The following is a 17,004-nucleotide window of genomic DNA, read 5'->3' on the forward strand; positions in this document are numbered from 1 at the left end:
TAACAGAGCCCCACAGCAATAATACTCCCAGTAATGTGTCTGAGTGTATAACAGAGCTCCACAGTAATAATACTCCCAGTAATGTGTCTGAGTGTATAACAGAGCTCCACAGCAATACTACTCCCAGTAATGGGTCTGAGTGTATAACAGAGCTCCACAGCAATAATACTCCCAGTAATGTGTCTGAGTGTATAACAGAGCTCCACAGCAATAATACTCCCAGTAATGTGTCTGAGTGTATAACAGAGCTCCACAGCAATAATACTCCCAGTAATGTGTCTGAGTGTATAACAGAGCTCCACAGTAATAATACTCCCAGTAATGTATCTGAGTGTATAACAGAGCTCCACAGTAATAATACTCCCAGTAATGTGTCTGAGTGTATAACAGAGCTCCACAGTAATATTACTCCCAGTAATGGGTCTGAGTGTATAACAGAGCTCCACAGCAATATTACTCCCAGTAATGTGTCTGAGTGTATAACAGAGCTCCACAGTAATAATACTCCCAGTAATGTGTCTGAGTGTATAACAGAGCTCCACAGTAATATTACTCCCAGTAATGGGTCTGAGTGTATAACAGAGCCCACAGCAATAATACTCCCAGTAATGTGTCTGAGTGTATAACAGAGCTCCACAGTAATAATACTCCCAGTAATGTGTCTGAGTGTATAACAGAGCTCCCCAGCAATAATACTCCCAGTAATGTGTCTGTGTGTATAACAGAGCTCCACGGCAATAATACTCCCAGTAATGTGTCTGAGTGTATAACAAAGCTCCCAGTAATAATACTCCCAGTAATGTGACTGAGTGTATAACAGAGCTCCACGGCAATAATACTCCCAGTAATGTGACTGAGTGTATAACAGAGCCCCACAGCAATAATACTCCCAGTAATGTGTCTGAGTGTATAACAGAGCTCCACGGCAATAATACTCCCAGTAATGTGACTGAGTGTATAACAGAGCTCCACAGTAATAATACTCCCAGTAATGTGTCTGAGTGTATAACAGAGCTCCACAGTAATAATACTCCCAGTAATGTGTCTGAGTGTATAACAGAGCTCCACAGCAATATTACTCCCAGTAATGTGTCTGAGTGTATAACAGAGCCCACAGCAATAATACTCCCAGTAATGTGTCTGAGTGTATAACAGAGCTCCACAGTAATAATACTCCCAGTAATGTGTCTGAGTGTATAACAGAGCTCCCCAGCAATAATACTCCCAGTAATGTGTCTGTGTGTATAACAGAGCTCCACGGCAATAATACTCCCAGTAATGTGTCTGAGTGTATAACAGAGCTCCCCAGTAATAATACTCCCAGTAATGTGACTGAGTGTATAACAGAGCTCCACGGCAATAATACTCCCAGTAATGTGACTGAGTGTATAACAGAGCCCCACAGCAATAATACTCCCAGTAATGTGTCTGAGTGTATAACAGAGCTCCACGGCAATAATACTCCCAGTAATGTGACTGAGTGTATAACAGAGCTCCACAGTAATAATACTCCCAGTAATGTGTCTGAGTGTATAACAGAGCTCCACAGTAATAATACTCCCAGTAATGTATCTGAGTGTATAACAGAGCTCCACAGTAATAATACTCCCAGTAATGTGTCTGAGTGTATAACAGAGCTCCACAGCAATAATACTCCCAGTAATGTTTCTGAGTGTATAACAGAGCTCCACAGTAATATTACTCCCAGTAATGTGTCTGAGTGTATAACAGAGCTCCACAGAAATAACACTCCCAGTAATGTGTCTGAGTGTATAACAGAGCTCCACAGTAATATTACTCCCAGTAATGTGTCTGAGTGTATAACAGGGCTCCACAGCAATAATACTCCCAGTAATGTGTCTGAGTGTATAACAGAGCTCCACAGTAATAATAATCCCAGTAATGTGTCTGGGTGTATAACAGAACTCCACAGCAATAATACTCCCAGTAATATGGCTGAGTGTATAACAGAGCTCCACAGCAATAATACTCCCAGTAATGTGTCTGAGTGTATAACAGAGCTCCACAGCAATAATACTCCCAGTAATGTGTCTGAGTGTATAACAGAGCTCCACAGCAATAATACTCCCAGTAATGTGTCTTAGTGTATAACAGAGCTCCACAGCAATAATACTCCCAGTAATGTGTCTGAGTGTATAACAGAGCTCCACAGCAATAATACTCCCAGTAATGTGTCTGAGTGTATAACAGAGCTCCACAGCTATAATACTCCCAGTAATGTGTCTGAGTGTATAACAGAACTCCACGGCAATAATACTCCCAGTAATGTGACTGAGTGCATGACAGAGCTCCACGGCAATAATACTCGCAGTAATGTGACTGAGTGCATAACAGAGCTCCACAGTAATAATACTCCCAGTAATGTGTCTGAGTGTATAACAGAGCTCCACAGCAATAATACTCCCAGTAATGTGTCTGAGTGTACTCCCAGTAATGTGTCTGAGCTCCACAGTAATAATACTCCCAGTAATGTGTCTGAGTGTATAACAGAGCTCCACAGCAATAATACTCCCAGTAATGTGTCTGAGTGTATAACAGAGCTCCACAGCAATAATACTCCCAGTAATGTGACTGAGTGCATAACAGAGCTCCACAGTAATAATACTCCCAGTAATGTGTCTGAGTGTATAACAGAGCTCCACAGTAATAATAATCCCAGTAATGTGTCTGGGTGTATAACAGAACTCCACAGCAATAATACTCCCAGTAATATGGCTGAGTGTATAACAGAGCTCCACAGCAATAATACTCCCAGTAATGTGTCTGAGTGTATAACAGAGCTCCACAGCAATAATACTCCCAGTAATGTGTCTGAGTGTATAACAGAGCTCCACAGCAATAATACTCCCAGTAATGTGTCTGAGTGTATAACAGAGCTCCACAGCAATAATACTCCCAGTAATGTGTCTGAGTGTATAACAGAGCTCCACAGCAATAATACTTCCAGTAATGTGTCTGAGTGTATAACAGAGCTCCACAGCAATAATACTCCCAGTAATGTGTCTTTAAACTAATATAAATTTGTAGTAAAGAATGAGTCTGTAAGTTGATCTTGTTCTAAACTGGCTTTTAGCTCTGTAAATAGTTATCAGATAGCCATGAAATCACTTAAATTGTCCTGGAGTAACTTCACTTTGTCCACGATCCAAACCACACACCCTAAAATTGAAGTGAATTTACTGACAGAGACTCACCCGTGGAAATAGATTTGTGGTCTCTTCACTAAAAAGTGATTTGCAGGATTTTTTTTAACCTCAAAATAGACTAATTATAAAAACGTCCATCTGACACAATTTCTGCATTCTATTTTCACAGTGAATTTAAGGCTCAGATAATGGAAATGAGGTTTAAATGATGCGAAATCAAGTTTGGCAGCAGAAACCATTTCACTTATTGTAAATAGGACATCATTGTGTCACCTGTTGTCACACAGATGTCACCTCTTCCCAGCACAGTGACACTCGGGAGTCGGGGGGCAGGGAACCATCTCCCGGTTTTTAACTAGTAATGAATGTGGCTATATTTGTCAAGAGACAGATGTTACATAGTTAGATGAAAGCGAAGACGTCATAATTAACTATACAATATTTACACATAATACGGCTTTAAAGACTATGTTTGTGTTTGTTTTTGTTTTTTAATCTTATCTTTATCCACTTTGTATTTTATTTATTTTACTCCCCTTTGCCGGTTGCCCTTATTTATATTTATTATCTTTTCTTCCTTGCGCTGGGTCTCAATATTCGGGTGCCGCTATTTTAATTTGGAATGCCGATGAATAGTGAGTTGCAATAGTCGGGAAATGATGAGTGCATGAACAAGTGCCTTAGTTGTATCTTGAGTTGGGAAATGGTGAATGCGAGCAATGTTTTAAGGTGAAAGATATAGGATTTGGAGTATGTGAGGAGAAAAGGTAAGACCTGATTCGAAAGTAACACCAAGGCAGCGAGCTTGAGGGGTTGGGGTAATAAGTGTCCTACTATAGAGATGTCCCGAACGGTTCGAAGGCGAATAGTTCCTGGCGAACATAGCTTGTTCGTGTTTGCCATGGATGGCGAACATATGCGATGTTCGGTTCGCCCCCTATTCGTCATCATTGAGTAAACTTTGACCCTTTACCTCACAGTCAGCAGACACATTCCAGCCAATCAGCAGCAGACCCTCCCTCCCAGACCCTCCCACCTCCTGGACAGCATCCATTTTAGGTTCATTCGGAAGCTGCATTCTTGCCACGCGGAGGTAAGTAAGACTCTGTCGAGTTGTTGACCGCTATTAACCCCTTAAGGACCAAACTTCTGGAATAAAAGGGAATCATGACATGTCACACATGTCATGTGTCCTTAAGGGGTTAAGCATGTCGGGTCGGTCAGGTAGGAGCAACATTGCTGGGTCATCCCCTTCTGGGGTGAAATTCGCTTGTTGATAGCTGCTTAAAGTGAGATATTGAGGGAGGTCATACGAAGTGCGTCTTTCCTCCATGACAGCTAGGCCCCGCCCCCCCCGGAAGCTGCATTCTTAGTGAGAGAAGGGACAGTGTAGCTGCTGCTGATTTAATAGGGAAATCGATAGCTAGGATAGTGTATTCAGTGTCCACTACAGTCCTGAAGGACTCATCTGATCTCTGCTGTAAGGACAGCACCCCAAAAAGCCCTTTTTAGGGCTAGAACATCAGTCTGCTTTTTTTTTTTTCTGTGTAATCTAATTGCAGTTGCCTGCCTGCCAGCGTGTGTGTCAGGCTCACAGCGTATACTGTGCCCACTTGCCCAGTACCACCACTCATATCTGGTGTTACAATAGCTTGCATTTTAAAAAAAAAACTTTTTGGACTGTAATATAATAGCAGTCAGTTTCCTTCACACGTGTGCGTTTCAGGGCCTGCCCGGGCACAGTGTCACACCAGTGCAACTCATATCTGGTGTAACAGTAGTGTACATTTAAAAAACAAAAATACAATTTTGACTGTAATAGACTGAATAGCAGTTAGTTGTCTGCAAGCGTGTGTGTCAGGCCTACAGCGTCTACTCTGACAACTTCTGCCAGTGCACAGTGCCACTCATATCTGTTGTCACAGTAACTTGTCGCATAGTACCACTAATCGAAAAAAAAAAATGACAGGCAGAGGCAGGCCACCCCACAGGGGCCGTCGTAGTCGTGGTGCTGTGATTCCCTTTGGCCCTAGAATAATGCCCAGTGTTCAGAGGCCACGTACCATGAACTCGAAAAGTTCTGAGGACATAGTTGACTGGCTAACACAGGACACCCAATCTTCTACAGCTTTTGCTCGAAACCTTGACGCACCATCCTCCTCCAGCTTAGCTTCGGGCACCTCTCAAGTTACCACTCGCCCGCCTGCCGCCACCACCAACACTAGCACCACAGCCGCTTCACTTGATCTGTCAGAGGAGTTATTTACACATCAGTTGGAAGAAATGAGTGATGCGCAACCATTATTGCCAGAGGATGTAGATAACAGGGATATGTCTCAGTCAGGCAGCATTACACACATGGACGTACGGTGTGATGATGATGATGTCATCAGTGAGGACAAGGAACGGGACATGGCTAGCTTGGTATCCAACCTTGTGCAAATGGGGAGTTTACGGTTCTGCAAATGGACTGTTTGCGGTTGTTTGCGGTGCGTTAAACGGGGAGTTTGGTCTGTCACTGTGAAGCGGGCGTAACCCTTACACTACCTGATCGATACAACATCATACCTGATGTTTTAAAGCACGTTATTCCAAACAATTTAGGAATGTTGGGTGATTTATGCCCTTTATGGATTAAAACCAGACTCTGCATCAACTGTGTAATTTTCCATGGGAGTTTTGCCATGGATCCCACTCCGGCATGCTACAGTCCAGGTGTTAGTCCCCTTGAAACAACTTTTCCATCACTATTGTGGCCAGAAAGAGTCCCTGTGGGTTTTAAAATTCACCTGCCTATTGAAGTCTATGGCGGTTCGCCCGTTCGCGAACATTTGGGGAAGTTCGCGTTCGCCATTCGCGAACAGAAAATTTTATGTTCGCGACATCACTATCCTACTGACTTGCAGAGAGATTGATGGAGGAAGACTGTTTGAGGGAGGATAGATGAGGAGTTCATTCTAAGAGGGCTTTAGAAAACAGAGAGATGTGCAGTTTGTGATGAATTCCAGGAACACAGGAGAAAGGTCAGGAAAGAAGATGTAAATCCAAGTATCAATAGCATATAAGATGGCTACCGAGAGAGGCGATGTAGCTGGAGAATAAAAGAGGACCAAGAACAGAGCCTTGGGGAAAATCAACCGTGACTGGCAACAGGGAGGAGGTGGCATCAGAGAAAGAGACACTAAATAAGCGTTCAGAAAGATAGGATGAAAACCATAATAGTACAGTGTCATAGAGTCAGTGGTGTATCCTGGTTTTGTGCTGCCCTAGGCAGGACAAAACTCAGGCGCCCCCCCTCCCCCCGCGCCACCCCCACCCAACCTTTCCCCCCGCCCCGCATTCTAAATACACACACACACATTCACTGACAGATACGCATACACTAGCTAACAGAAACACACACTCGCTAACAGAAACACACACACACTAACAGACATACTCACACTCAGTAACAGACAAACACACTCACTAACAGACACACACTAACAGACACACACTCACTCACTAGCAGACACAAACTAGCAGACACACACACTCACTAACATACACACACACTCACAGGCAAACACACACTAACAGACACACACACTAACAGACACACACACTAACAGACACACACAGTCAGACACACACACACACACTAACAGACACACACACACTAGCAGACACAGACACACACACTAACCGACATACACTAACAGACACAAACACTAACAGACACACACACTGACAGACACACACACTAACAGACACCCACCCACATTAACACATTTTTTTTAAATTTATTTTTAACACATTTTTTTAAATTTATTTTTAACACATTTTTTTTTAATTTAACACCCCCCCCCCCCCCAGCCTCCTTACCTTTGGGAATGCTGGGGAGGGGGGTGTCTCTTCCTCCTTGGTGGTCCAGTGGCTGCTGGGCGATCGGGCGGCACTGCCTGGTGGGCGGGCAGGCGGGCGGCGAGGGAGCACTTCCCCTGAGCTGTCTGCTCAGCTCCCTCGCTTGCCTCAGAGTGAGGCTGGGAGCCGGAATATGACATCATATTCCGGCTCCGCCTCCCAGCCTCACTCTGCGGCTGGCAAGGGAGCTGAGCAGACAGCTCAGGGGAAGTGCTCCCTCACCGGCCGGCCAGCCGCCCGCCAGCCAGGGCCGCCCGATCGCCCAGCAGCCCGCCGGCATGTCTGTTAGCCGCAAGGCTAACAAGACATTTGCCTTGGGCATTTGGGGGCGGCTTTTTTGCCGCCCCCTGGAAAATGCCGCCCAAGGCAAATGCCTTGTTTGCCTCGCGGCTAATACGCCCCTGCATAGAGTCCAAGGTTGTGGAGGGTTTGAAGTAGAAGAGAGTGGTCAACAGTATCAAAGGCAGCAGAGAGGTCGAGGAGAATTAAGAAACCTTGGTCCAAGGTCACCTCTAAAGGTGACATTCATTCATTGGTTGAGAGTGTCAGATGAGCTCTCTCAGCCACCGACTAGCTGTCTGTGCATAGAAGTTTGTACAGAATGTATGTTTGCCAGCCCTGGACTCCTGCTCCGGTCCAGCTAATGACGCCCCATTGATGCTGCCGGAAGTAGAGTTAAACCTCGAATAGCAATGGGGTTACAAAAAACCCTATGGGTAGCATTTCACAGTGACACTCTGCACATATTGCACTAAAGAAATGGTGGTTCGTGGTATAACCCTAAGTGAAGGGAGCGCCTTGTGGCTGCCTACTAAGCAGCCACAAGACATTGTAAACATTGCTGTAACTCTGATATGAAGATTATTTACAGAGAGGGAATGGAGGGCCTGGTTATCTCCACCAAAACCACATTGTTAAGCAGAGGTGGTTTTGGTGCTTAGAATTTCCTTTAACTATTTCAATTCAGCCAGAAGAAGGTGCACACTTGATAATGACTGAAGGCGCAGAGTATGGTAGTGAGATACCGCACGATTCACACCAGGACCTCGGAGGATGAAGGCCAGGCACAAAGGGTGGAAGGGAGGACCCACAGCCAGGACACAGGCAGGGACCTAACGGGGGCAAAGTGAGTGAGATCAAGGTCTGTTCTGGATAGGTCTGGGCTGTGCTTGTAAAGTAGAAAGAACTGACTTCACATAAAGAATGGTGTTGGCAAGAAACAGAGGCAGCTGTCAAAATGAATATTCTAAAGAAATACTCCATTGAGAGTGACTATCAGGGAGGACAGGCAGGTTGAAACAACAGGTGGTGGAGATCGTATGGACCCTTCATCTACAACAGCTGGGTGTGTGCGTTAGCTAAAAATGTTCCCAACTACATTAATACACGTGGTTGGAGTTTCAGGAAAAAACAATGTACAGTCTGCGTGTCAGTAAACAGGAACTTGATTTACCTGAATACACGTTAAACTTCACTTTGAAATGTTTAAAAATATACTAAGGGGGTTTCAATCTCCTTCAATCAGCCTCCAGTATTCATGGTAGTTTTAAAAAGAGGTAGCTGCTTTTACTGTTTTATATGCTACAAATGCTCATATTTTATAGGGCATTATTATCAAATATTTAATGTTGGAGATTACTAGAACCTATCATATAATATAAATTAATGTACGGCTTGCCCAGATCATCAGATAAAATCAGACAGCCATTTTGTGGCCATTCCTGTTGAGGTGGGGCTGGGAATATGAACAATCTCTGGTGGTTCCTGACTGATTCAATAAGGGGAAGGAATTCAATTCATGTCTGTTTGATGGCCAGATTAAATGTCCAATATGGAGCTTCTAGAAAAGACGGACATTAGGACAGAAAAGAGGGACCGAGGGATTTTGACCCACAATAGAGACTGTCCCTCCTAGATAAATTCTGATAATCTACATTTAGAAATGAATTCAACACTTTCCTTTCTCAATGATGATGTACAATGCTGCGTTCACGTTTTTACCTCGTGAGCGTTGGCAGTGATTGAGAAGGAATTGAAAGAGGAAATGTCTAGTGACTGTAAATAGACGAAGCAGGGCCAAGAAGCCATCCCTGAGTGTGAGAGTGGCCAGATTTACAATGGCAGCAGTTTTCTGGTTTCACAACCGTTATGTTTTATAAATGATATCTGCAGGTCCATTTTAGGGCTCGAACTTTGACTAGACATTTGTATTTTGCTTTGTTTTTACTTTTGTATCAAATTTTAGCGTTTGTAAATCCAATCTTGTATATAAATCTACTAAGCAAAAAACTAAATAAACATTTTTAAAAAAGTGAATGTAATTAGCAAATGTAGTTAGTTAATCTAGTTAGTTATTGTACTTAGTTAACCTAGTTAGTTAATGTAGTGTTATCGTACTTAGTTAATGTAATGAGTTAATGTAATTAGTTAATCTATTTAGTTATTGTACTTAGTTAACCTAGTTAGTTAATGTAGTTAGTTATTGTACTTAGTTAATGTAATGAGTTAATGTAATTAGTTAATCTATTTAGTTATTGTACTTAGTTAATGTAGTTAGTTAATGTAGTTAGTTATTGTACTTAGTTAATATAGTCAGTTAATCTGGTTAGTTATTGTACTTAGTTAATGTAGTTAGTTGATGTAGTTAGTTAATCTAATTAGTTATTGTTCTTAGTTAATGTAGTTAGTTAATCTAATTAGTTATTGTTCTTAGTTAATGTAGTTAGTTGATGTAGTTAGTTATTGTACTTAGTTAATGTAGTTAGTTGATGTAGTTAGTTAATCTAATTAGTTATTGTTCTTAGTTAATGTAGTTAGTTGATGTAGTTAGTTATTGTACTTAGTTAATGTTGTGATTATTTCATTTTATCAGACTCTCCCAAACCGTAGCAGTCTTGGGATTCATGGAATGTGGGCGGGTGGGGGTCAGAGATGGTGAGAATGATGTAACCTTGAATAATGGGAGAAGGATACAGTAAGGGAGAGATATCTTAGTGGGAACACAGGAAACGTGACAATAGCACAATTCTAACTGTGTTACTTTCTATCCATTCAGCTGGAACTATAGCTGGGCTGGACTTCAAATATAAACCGTGAGCTTTACTAATAGAATAGAGCCCTGGGACACATCACGCCATCAAATAATGCACATCGTTATTAACCCCTTCAGGATCATAATAATCATAACGCCCGGGAACATCATAATAATAAAGAATTGCCTAACTCTGGAACAGAAGCAGTTAATGTATAAAGCAGGAGTAGGCAACCTTCAGCGCTCCAGATGTTAAAGACTACATCTCCCATAATGCTCTTACGGCCATCATGCTGGCAAAGCATCATGGAAGATATAATCCACAACATCTGGATTGCGAAGGTTGCCTACCCCTGTTATATAGGGTAATAATGAACACGTAATGAATTGTTTATATATATGAAACATATTGCCCATCACCAAATACAGTAAGTAGGGAGTATTACAAGGAAATCGAGAGCGGCTTACCCTTGCCATTTTCCACACAAGCCACATGGACTGGGACACGGTGGGGGGTGCAGGGGGGGTTCTGTATACAAAGTGTCTGTTCTGGAAAGTGGAGCAAACATAGAAAGAGGGGCGAAGTGTGAACAATTCAAGCATCCTGCTGGACCCACTGGTTTCCATGGCGATTGCCCCACAATTGCGACTTTCGACCACTCTCCAAACACATTTCATATATAACCACCATATTAAATCATTCTGCAAAAAATCTCAGAAATAAAGCTAAAGAACCCTTGGAATGCTGCACAGTTTTGTGGTTTTGTTGTCAGAATTTGTGGGTGCAGAAAGCCAGTGACTGACTGCTATATAAACCCTGCACTATATATTCATTCGAGGGGTGCAGCCAGGCCTTCCATGATGCTAATCCCGAGAGGCAGGCAAAGTCTCAGCTGTTTCAGGAATAAAAATGCTCCTCTCTTGTCTGTCTAATGAAGCTAAAATCTAATTTTAGTGTTTTTAGTGCAGAGTCCAAATTTGGAGTCCGGAGGCACCCATTGGATACGATATGGAGCTGCTCAGTCATCGGGGAATAAACACAAAGGGGGGGGGGGGGGTGCGTGGGCCCTGGGTCTAATGATGGGTCATGCTCTGCACCTGACTCACGCCTGTCATGCATCACGTTTACAGGGCAGATGCACAAATTGTTTTAGCCAGAGACCTCAGACAGGGTCACAGATTACTGACTGTAGAATTAGCGCTGAATTACATGTACAGTAGATCCCACACAATCAGCTTCTTAAAGGAGAATCGTTTAGTACTGCATGGGGCTCATTCACTCAACAGCAAGTTACGGGGCCAACTTGTTAATTTTAGGCTAAAATGGAAATAATATCCAATCCAGCTATAGGAAAAAATACTCGGTTATTTTTACTTATTCTGGCGTTAATTAATATTACCTCGAGTGATTTGCAGCTTTAGAAATATAAACATGTATTCCTAATGCTATCTCTATTTATTTATTTATTTTAAAAGTATAATTTTTTATTGATTTTGAAGTTTTACAACAAGTTAATGTCATAAATAACAGACATGACAAACACGACCAGGAAAAAAAAAAAAAAAAAAAAGAGTATGCATGTGTAACTAACATGGTAACCACATTCATGGTCAAAAAAGACAAACAACAACAAACCAATTCCTGCAGGGGGATGAGTGGGGAGGAGTACGAGATGCCCATTTAAGATTAGAGAAAGGATTGAGACACAAATTATGCATCTATTCGTCAGGGGCCAGAGTCCCGAATCACAATTTCTCAATGCGTTCCAGCTAACCTTTAAACTCAGGACCTAGAGATGCCCATTTCCATTTTAATTTGGAAAATGAGCTATTGCCTAACTGCAAGCCAGGTAGGAGCTGAAACCATCTCCGAGCTTCTGGCCATCAATATCTTGGTAGCAGCCAAAATGTGAATAATTATAGTGGACGATGTACCAAACATTTTTTGGATATTTAATTGTAATAAAAAGAGGCTAGGATGAAATGCAATTGGTTTTGAGAGTACAGTTTGGATTTTATTATGTATTATGTTCCAAAATAATTGAATAGGAGGACAATCCCACCAGATGTGCAAAACATCTCCTCTACGAGCTAAGCATCTCCAGCATCTATCTGAGGCCTTTGGGTAAATCCTAGACAGTCTGCTTGGAACTAGGTACCATTTATTTAACAATTTGTAGTGAATTTCAGTCAAATTTAAACAGTGGAGTTTTTTATGGACCCTAGTTAAAGATTCTGTCCACTCCTCACAGCTAATCTCAATCTTGCTCCCACTTTTTTATTACAGGTAGGATAGGTTTGTTGGGGACACCCTTAATCGCATCAAAACAGCCTGCCACCAAGTTATTCATTTTCATGTTTTTAATCAGTTTCTGTAGTTTAGTTTGTTTGGTGGATCTATCTGGATCTAACCAGCATTTACCCAGCCTGAGAGGTTTAATTTTTCAACATTATACATAATTTGTTTTATAGGTAGGCATGGGAGATTTTATCTTGGAGATGCCATGTGCGCATGAGATTGTTAAAAACCAAACTTCTAGACGAAATCTCTGTGCGATATCGCTTTGTTTTTTTTAGCCCCAGTTCTTGGCTGACACCACCCAATTTGGTCAGACACATTTCAATCTCATACCATACTTCATCCTTAGCGTTATCAAATTGGGTGTAAATAATATGGGCTAACGTACATTTTTTCCAGTAGTCTTTTAACTGGCTTTCATTTATCCCTAACTGGCCTTCATTTACTTTCAGCGCTAAACAACTTGAAGTAATACGGGGGTGTTTGCCGAGCCAAATTAATTTGTTAAAAGAGGACTGAGCTAAATCAAGCCAGTTGTCTGAACAACAAATGGGAATCATACGGAAAAGATAAATCCATTTCGGGTCTAATGATGGGTCATGCTCTGCACCTGACTGTCATGCATCAGCTTTAGAAATATAAACATGTATTCCTAACGCTATCTCTATTTCGATTCAATTCATTTTTAAAAAGTGTTTTACTTAACTTCTTTCCCCTCGGTGCGCTGGTCTCTGTGCAATCGCCCTGCCTCTGCTGGGTGATCCCAAACGATCCAATACTTCCTCATAGGCAAGCATTGGGAGGCAAATCACTATTGGACACATTGAACATTAGCCCTGCAATCTTTGTAGGACCGAATCCTGGACGTCCACCTAGTAGAGGCTTTTGGAGCGACACCACTAGAGGTGGCGTTAGGCAGCAATGTAAACAATGCCTTTTCTCAGAAAAGGCAGCGTTTACACAGCTCAGCCTGCAGGGACAGGCTATGTGTCACAGAACCACCCTTTAAGGAAAGCCTGTGAACAAAACTAGATACAGCAGGATGATGTTTTCTGTGGAAAAAGAATAGCGTTTGCCATTAATTTACTGCTATAGAGAGAGTATTGGACACATGGAATAGTCTTCCAGCAGAGGAGGTCAGACAAGCGCAGCAAAACATTCCAGACGGATAGTCACAAACCACTTTCATTTTTCAAACCTCACAAAAATGTAATTGTTAAATATCGGGATCAGCAAACATTATAATAAAATGACAGTTCTCCTTTAAGGCAAGTGGAAGTGGAAAACCAGGGCCAGTTCTACCTAACCTTTCTGTCCAGAGCCAATAAACATTTAATAAATATTTAATAAACATTTAAAAACACAACACGGGCATGAAACCGTTACGGGAGTTGACGGATGGCTGCCCACCATCAAGTCTATAAATATTCCTCTACACACTAAATCCCAAACTGGGATGCCTTACATCGCAAACTGACATGGTTCGAAGACCTATGCAACAACAAAGCCCCTCTGCATAAGGAAGTATCCCTCCTGACCAACATCTTATTGTGGGGCATCTCGAGAATAAAGACACTTTCTGCCGTCGCTGGGAACGTATATTAGATAAGTCGTTCACTGCGGCTCAGTGGGAAAAGATTCTAATCCTCCACCACAAATGCTCCTCAAGTTCAAATCACCAGGAAACTAACTTTAAGTTTCTGTCTGTAACGAAAATATACCCCAACTCGCAGGATTCAACTTAACAAAAGACAACACAGAGGAGAGATACGTCTACCGGACCTTAGAATGGCCGGACTCGACGTATATGAGAGGAGACAGTCAGGAACGATCTGAGATCAAGGGCACAGAGAGACAGCGTAAACTAAGACTAGCCGGGGTCTGGTACACAGTAAACAGCAAGCCGGCAAACAGAACAGATAAGGATAAAGAGATAACGTAGTCAGAAACAAAGCCAAGGTCAATACGAAGGAACACAACTGAACACAACAAGTGCTAAAGGGAACTGAAACAGAAACCACAATAGGGCAGGGAGTAAAGGGAGAGGTAAGTTTAAATAGCTTCTAATCTAATGTGATTGGCTCCTGTCATATTCACACCCCCAAAAGGTAAGTGTATGGGGAGTGTGGCATGACAGGGGCCAATGGGAGCCTTTTGGCAATTTAGGCTCCCACTGTCTCTTTAAGAGCACCCTCGAGACTCGCGGCGCGCTCGTAGATTCAGGCGGAACATGTGAACATGCCTTCCTATTGAAGCCGTCGGATGAGCCGTGCGAGGCTCGTGCAGTAGCAGGACCGCGCGCGGCTCGAAGAGAGGACCGCGGCTGGCCCCTGGATAAGGTAAGTAACGCTACACTGTCATTCTGGTACAGAACATCTGACAGCCTCCATAGAATCCTCCCAGACGTCCCTAATGTTTGCTGGAGATGTGGAGTGGGGCCAGTGACGATAACACATATATGGTGGGACTGCCCATGCATTGTGCCATTCTGGGAAATGGTGAAACAAAAAACGCAGAAGATCCTAGGTGACACGGGATGTTTCGACATGGAAACATCTCTCCTGCACTCCACACCAACTGCCAAAAAATCTATCCTCCAACATCTGCTGAATGCATCCAAGGCCTTGATCCCACTACACTGGTAGCAAAACACAATTCCCACGGTGGGACAATGGGTGGAGAGTGTGGAGGAGATATACATGGCGGAGTCGGTGCAGGCTTCTTTGCTGGGGACTGAGGATAAACATGTGGAGAGGTGGTGGCCGTGGCTGGTGTACGTGGTGGAGCGGGGCACGGGAGAGGGATGCAGCCATAGGGGAGGGGCCCGGAAAAACTCTGCCCAACTAAGGAACCGCCCACCTGTGTGGGACACCATTGATACCTAACCACAATTGGGAACACCCCCAGTGATGGGGAGATTCTCAAACTCTAGGCAGGTGGGCTAGTTCCCGTCCCACCCTCTCTCTCTTCTCTCTTCTTCTCCTACATATCTTTGACTTTATTCTCTGTCCTTATTTTCCTACGCTCATGCACTTGCCTCCTAACTAGATAGGGGGCAGGTATTTTTTAGTTCACAGACAAGGTGATTGACAGCTACACCACATAGCAAAACTCTGTAAACTGTATACCTGTTTGGTATTATAACTTGCTTGATCTTTCTGTGGCTGGGAGTATCCAGCATGCCTACCGCGACCGTGAGTGGACAACGACACGGTCTTTGCTAGAAATTATTACAATGCTTGTGCCACTAATACTTCCCCTGCATTGTGGATGCTTATATAGGTGCTTACTTTGTATACTATAATCGTATTGCTTTCACTGCTAGGACCTGCGTGTCCATTTATTTATTTTTCATTTATTCTGCTCAATAAAAGATTACTAGTTGTGAATATCTATATACCTACATTATTTTTCTCATATAATGAAAAAGATGTATGATCAACATATAAAAACATAGATTTCCAAAGTCAGAAACAGATCTGTCTTAGTCTACAAATCAGGTGGAATAGCCCGAGCGAGTCTAATGATGCAGCCAGCACTTCGTTTCTATGATGAATTGTTCCCGATTGTCCCCAAATGCACTAGAGGACAAAGCTGGGACCCTGAAATAGTGACTGTCCCACCAAAATCTGGACTGTTGGGAGGTCTGCCCCAGCTTGTGGAACATCATATAATCACTAGAGAATGTAACAAGTAATGGAGAAAGGTCTTGTGGCGAAACCGACCTCGCCACGTGTCCTTGGAGGGGGCTGCTTGCCCACCTCTTGCCTTTGGACTATGGACCCGACTTTATGTGAATGTGTTAACCCAGATAGCTATGCCATGGAGCCCATTCGTGTAGTTAAAGACTTCGGCTCCATGGCAATTGAACTGTGTGAATAGGATCTGAGCGCTATTCGGTAGGTTTGTGCGCTCAGATCCCAGCTATCTGGGGATATGTGACATGTCTGTGTTTTATGTATAAAATGTGACTTTGTGTATTTTATAGTATTTTAATGCTTTGTGCTCACCATGTGCATAATGGAGTCTTGTCTCTGTCCTGGGAGATAATTGAATTACTTCTCAATTATCTCCAGGATAGAAGACTCTGAAACCGGTCTGGGCCAGATAGCCATGTGCCAGCCAGGCCCCAAAAGATACTTTTACTAACTTTTGAACCCCTGGTCTGATTCATGCCATTTTTTTTAATATGTTGTTTCCCTGAATGGATTGATTGTGAATATGTAATTTTTATGTGAATGTGATGTATGGTTTTAGAGTTATGAAAGTTGGGTAAAAAGTATGTTTTAACTGTATGTGTAATTGAGTTTCCTCTCAGGATAAGGGGAGGGAATATGTGGGATGTAACTGTGATGTGATTGGTTGTTTTATCCCTCCCTGTGGGCAGTCCTGTATTTGCAACAACTGTAATAAAAACCAGGCTGGGTGTGCCAGCACCTCAGACCACTGCTTGACCATCAACACGGAGCCATGTCTCGTTCTTGGGGGGGATTCACTGTATGCTGATAGAGTCTGATTGCCAGGAGTGTAAGCCGCTTGGGAGCTTTTCCTGTTCGTCTGCTGGCAGCTATTCGTGAGGTTCCAGTTCGGGATTTGGAGTGCTA

Source organism: Pelobates fuscus, chromosome 8 (assembly GCF_036172605.1).
Source record: "Pelobates fuscus isolate aPelFus1 chromosome 8, aPelFus1.pri, whole genome shotgun sequence".
Lineage (NCBI taxonomy): Eukaryota > Metazoa > Chordata > Amphibia > Anura > Pelobatidae > Pelobates > Pelobates fuscus.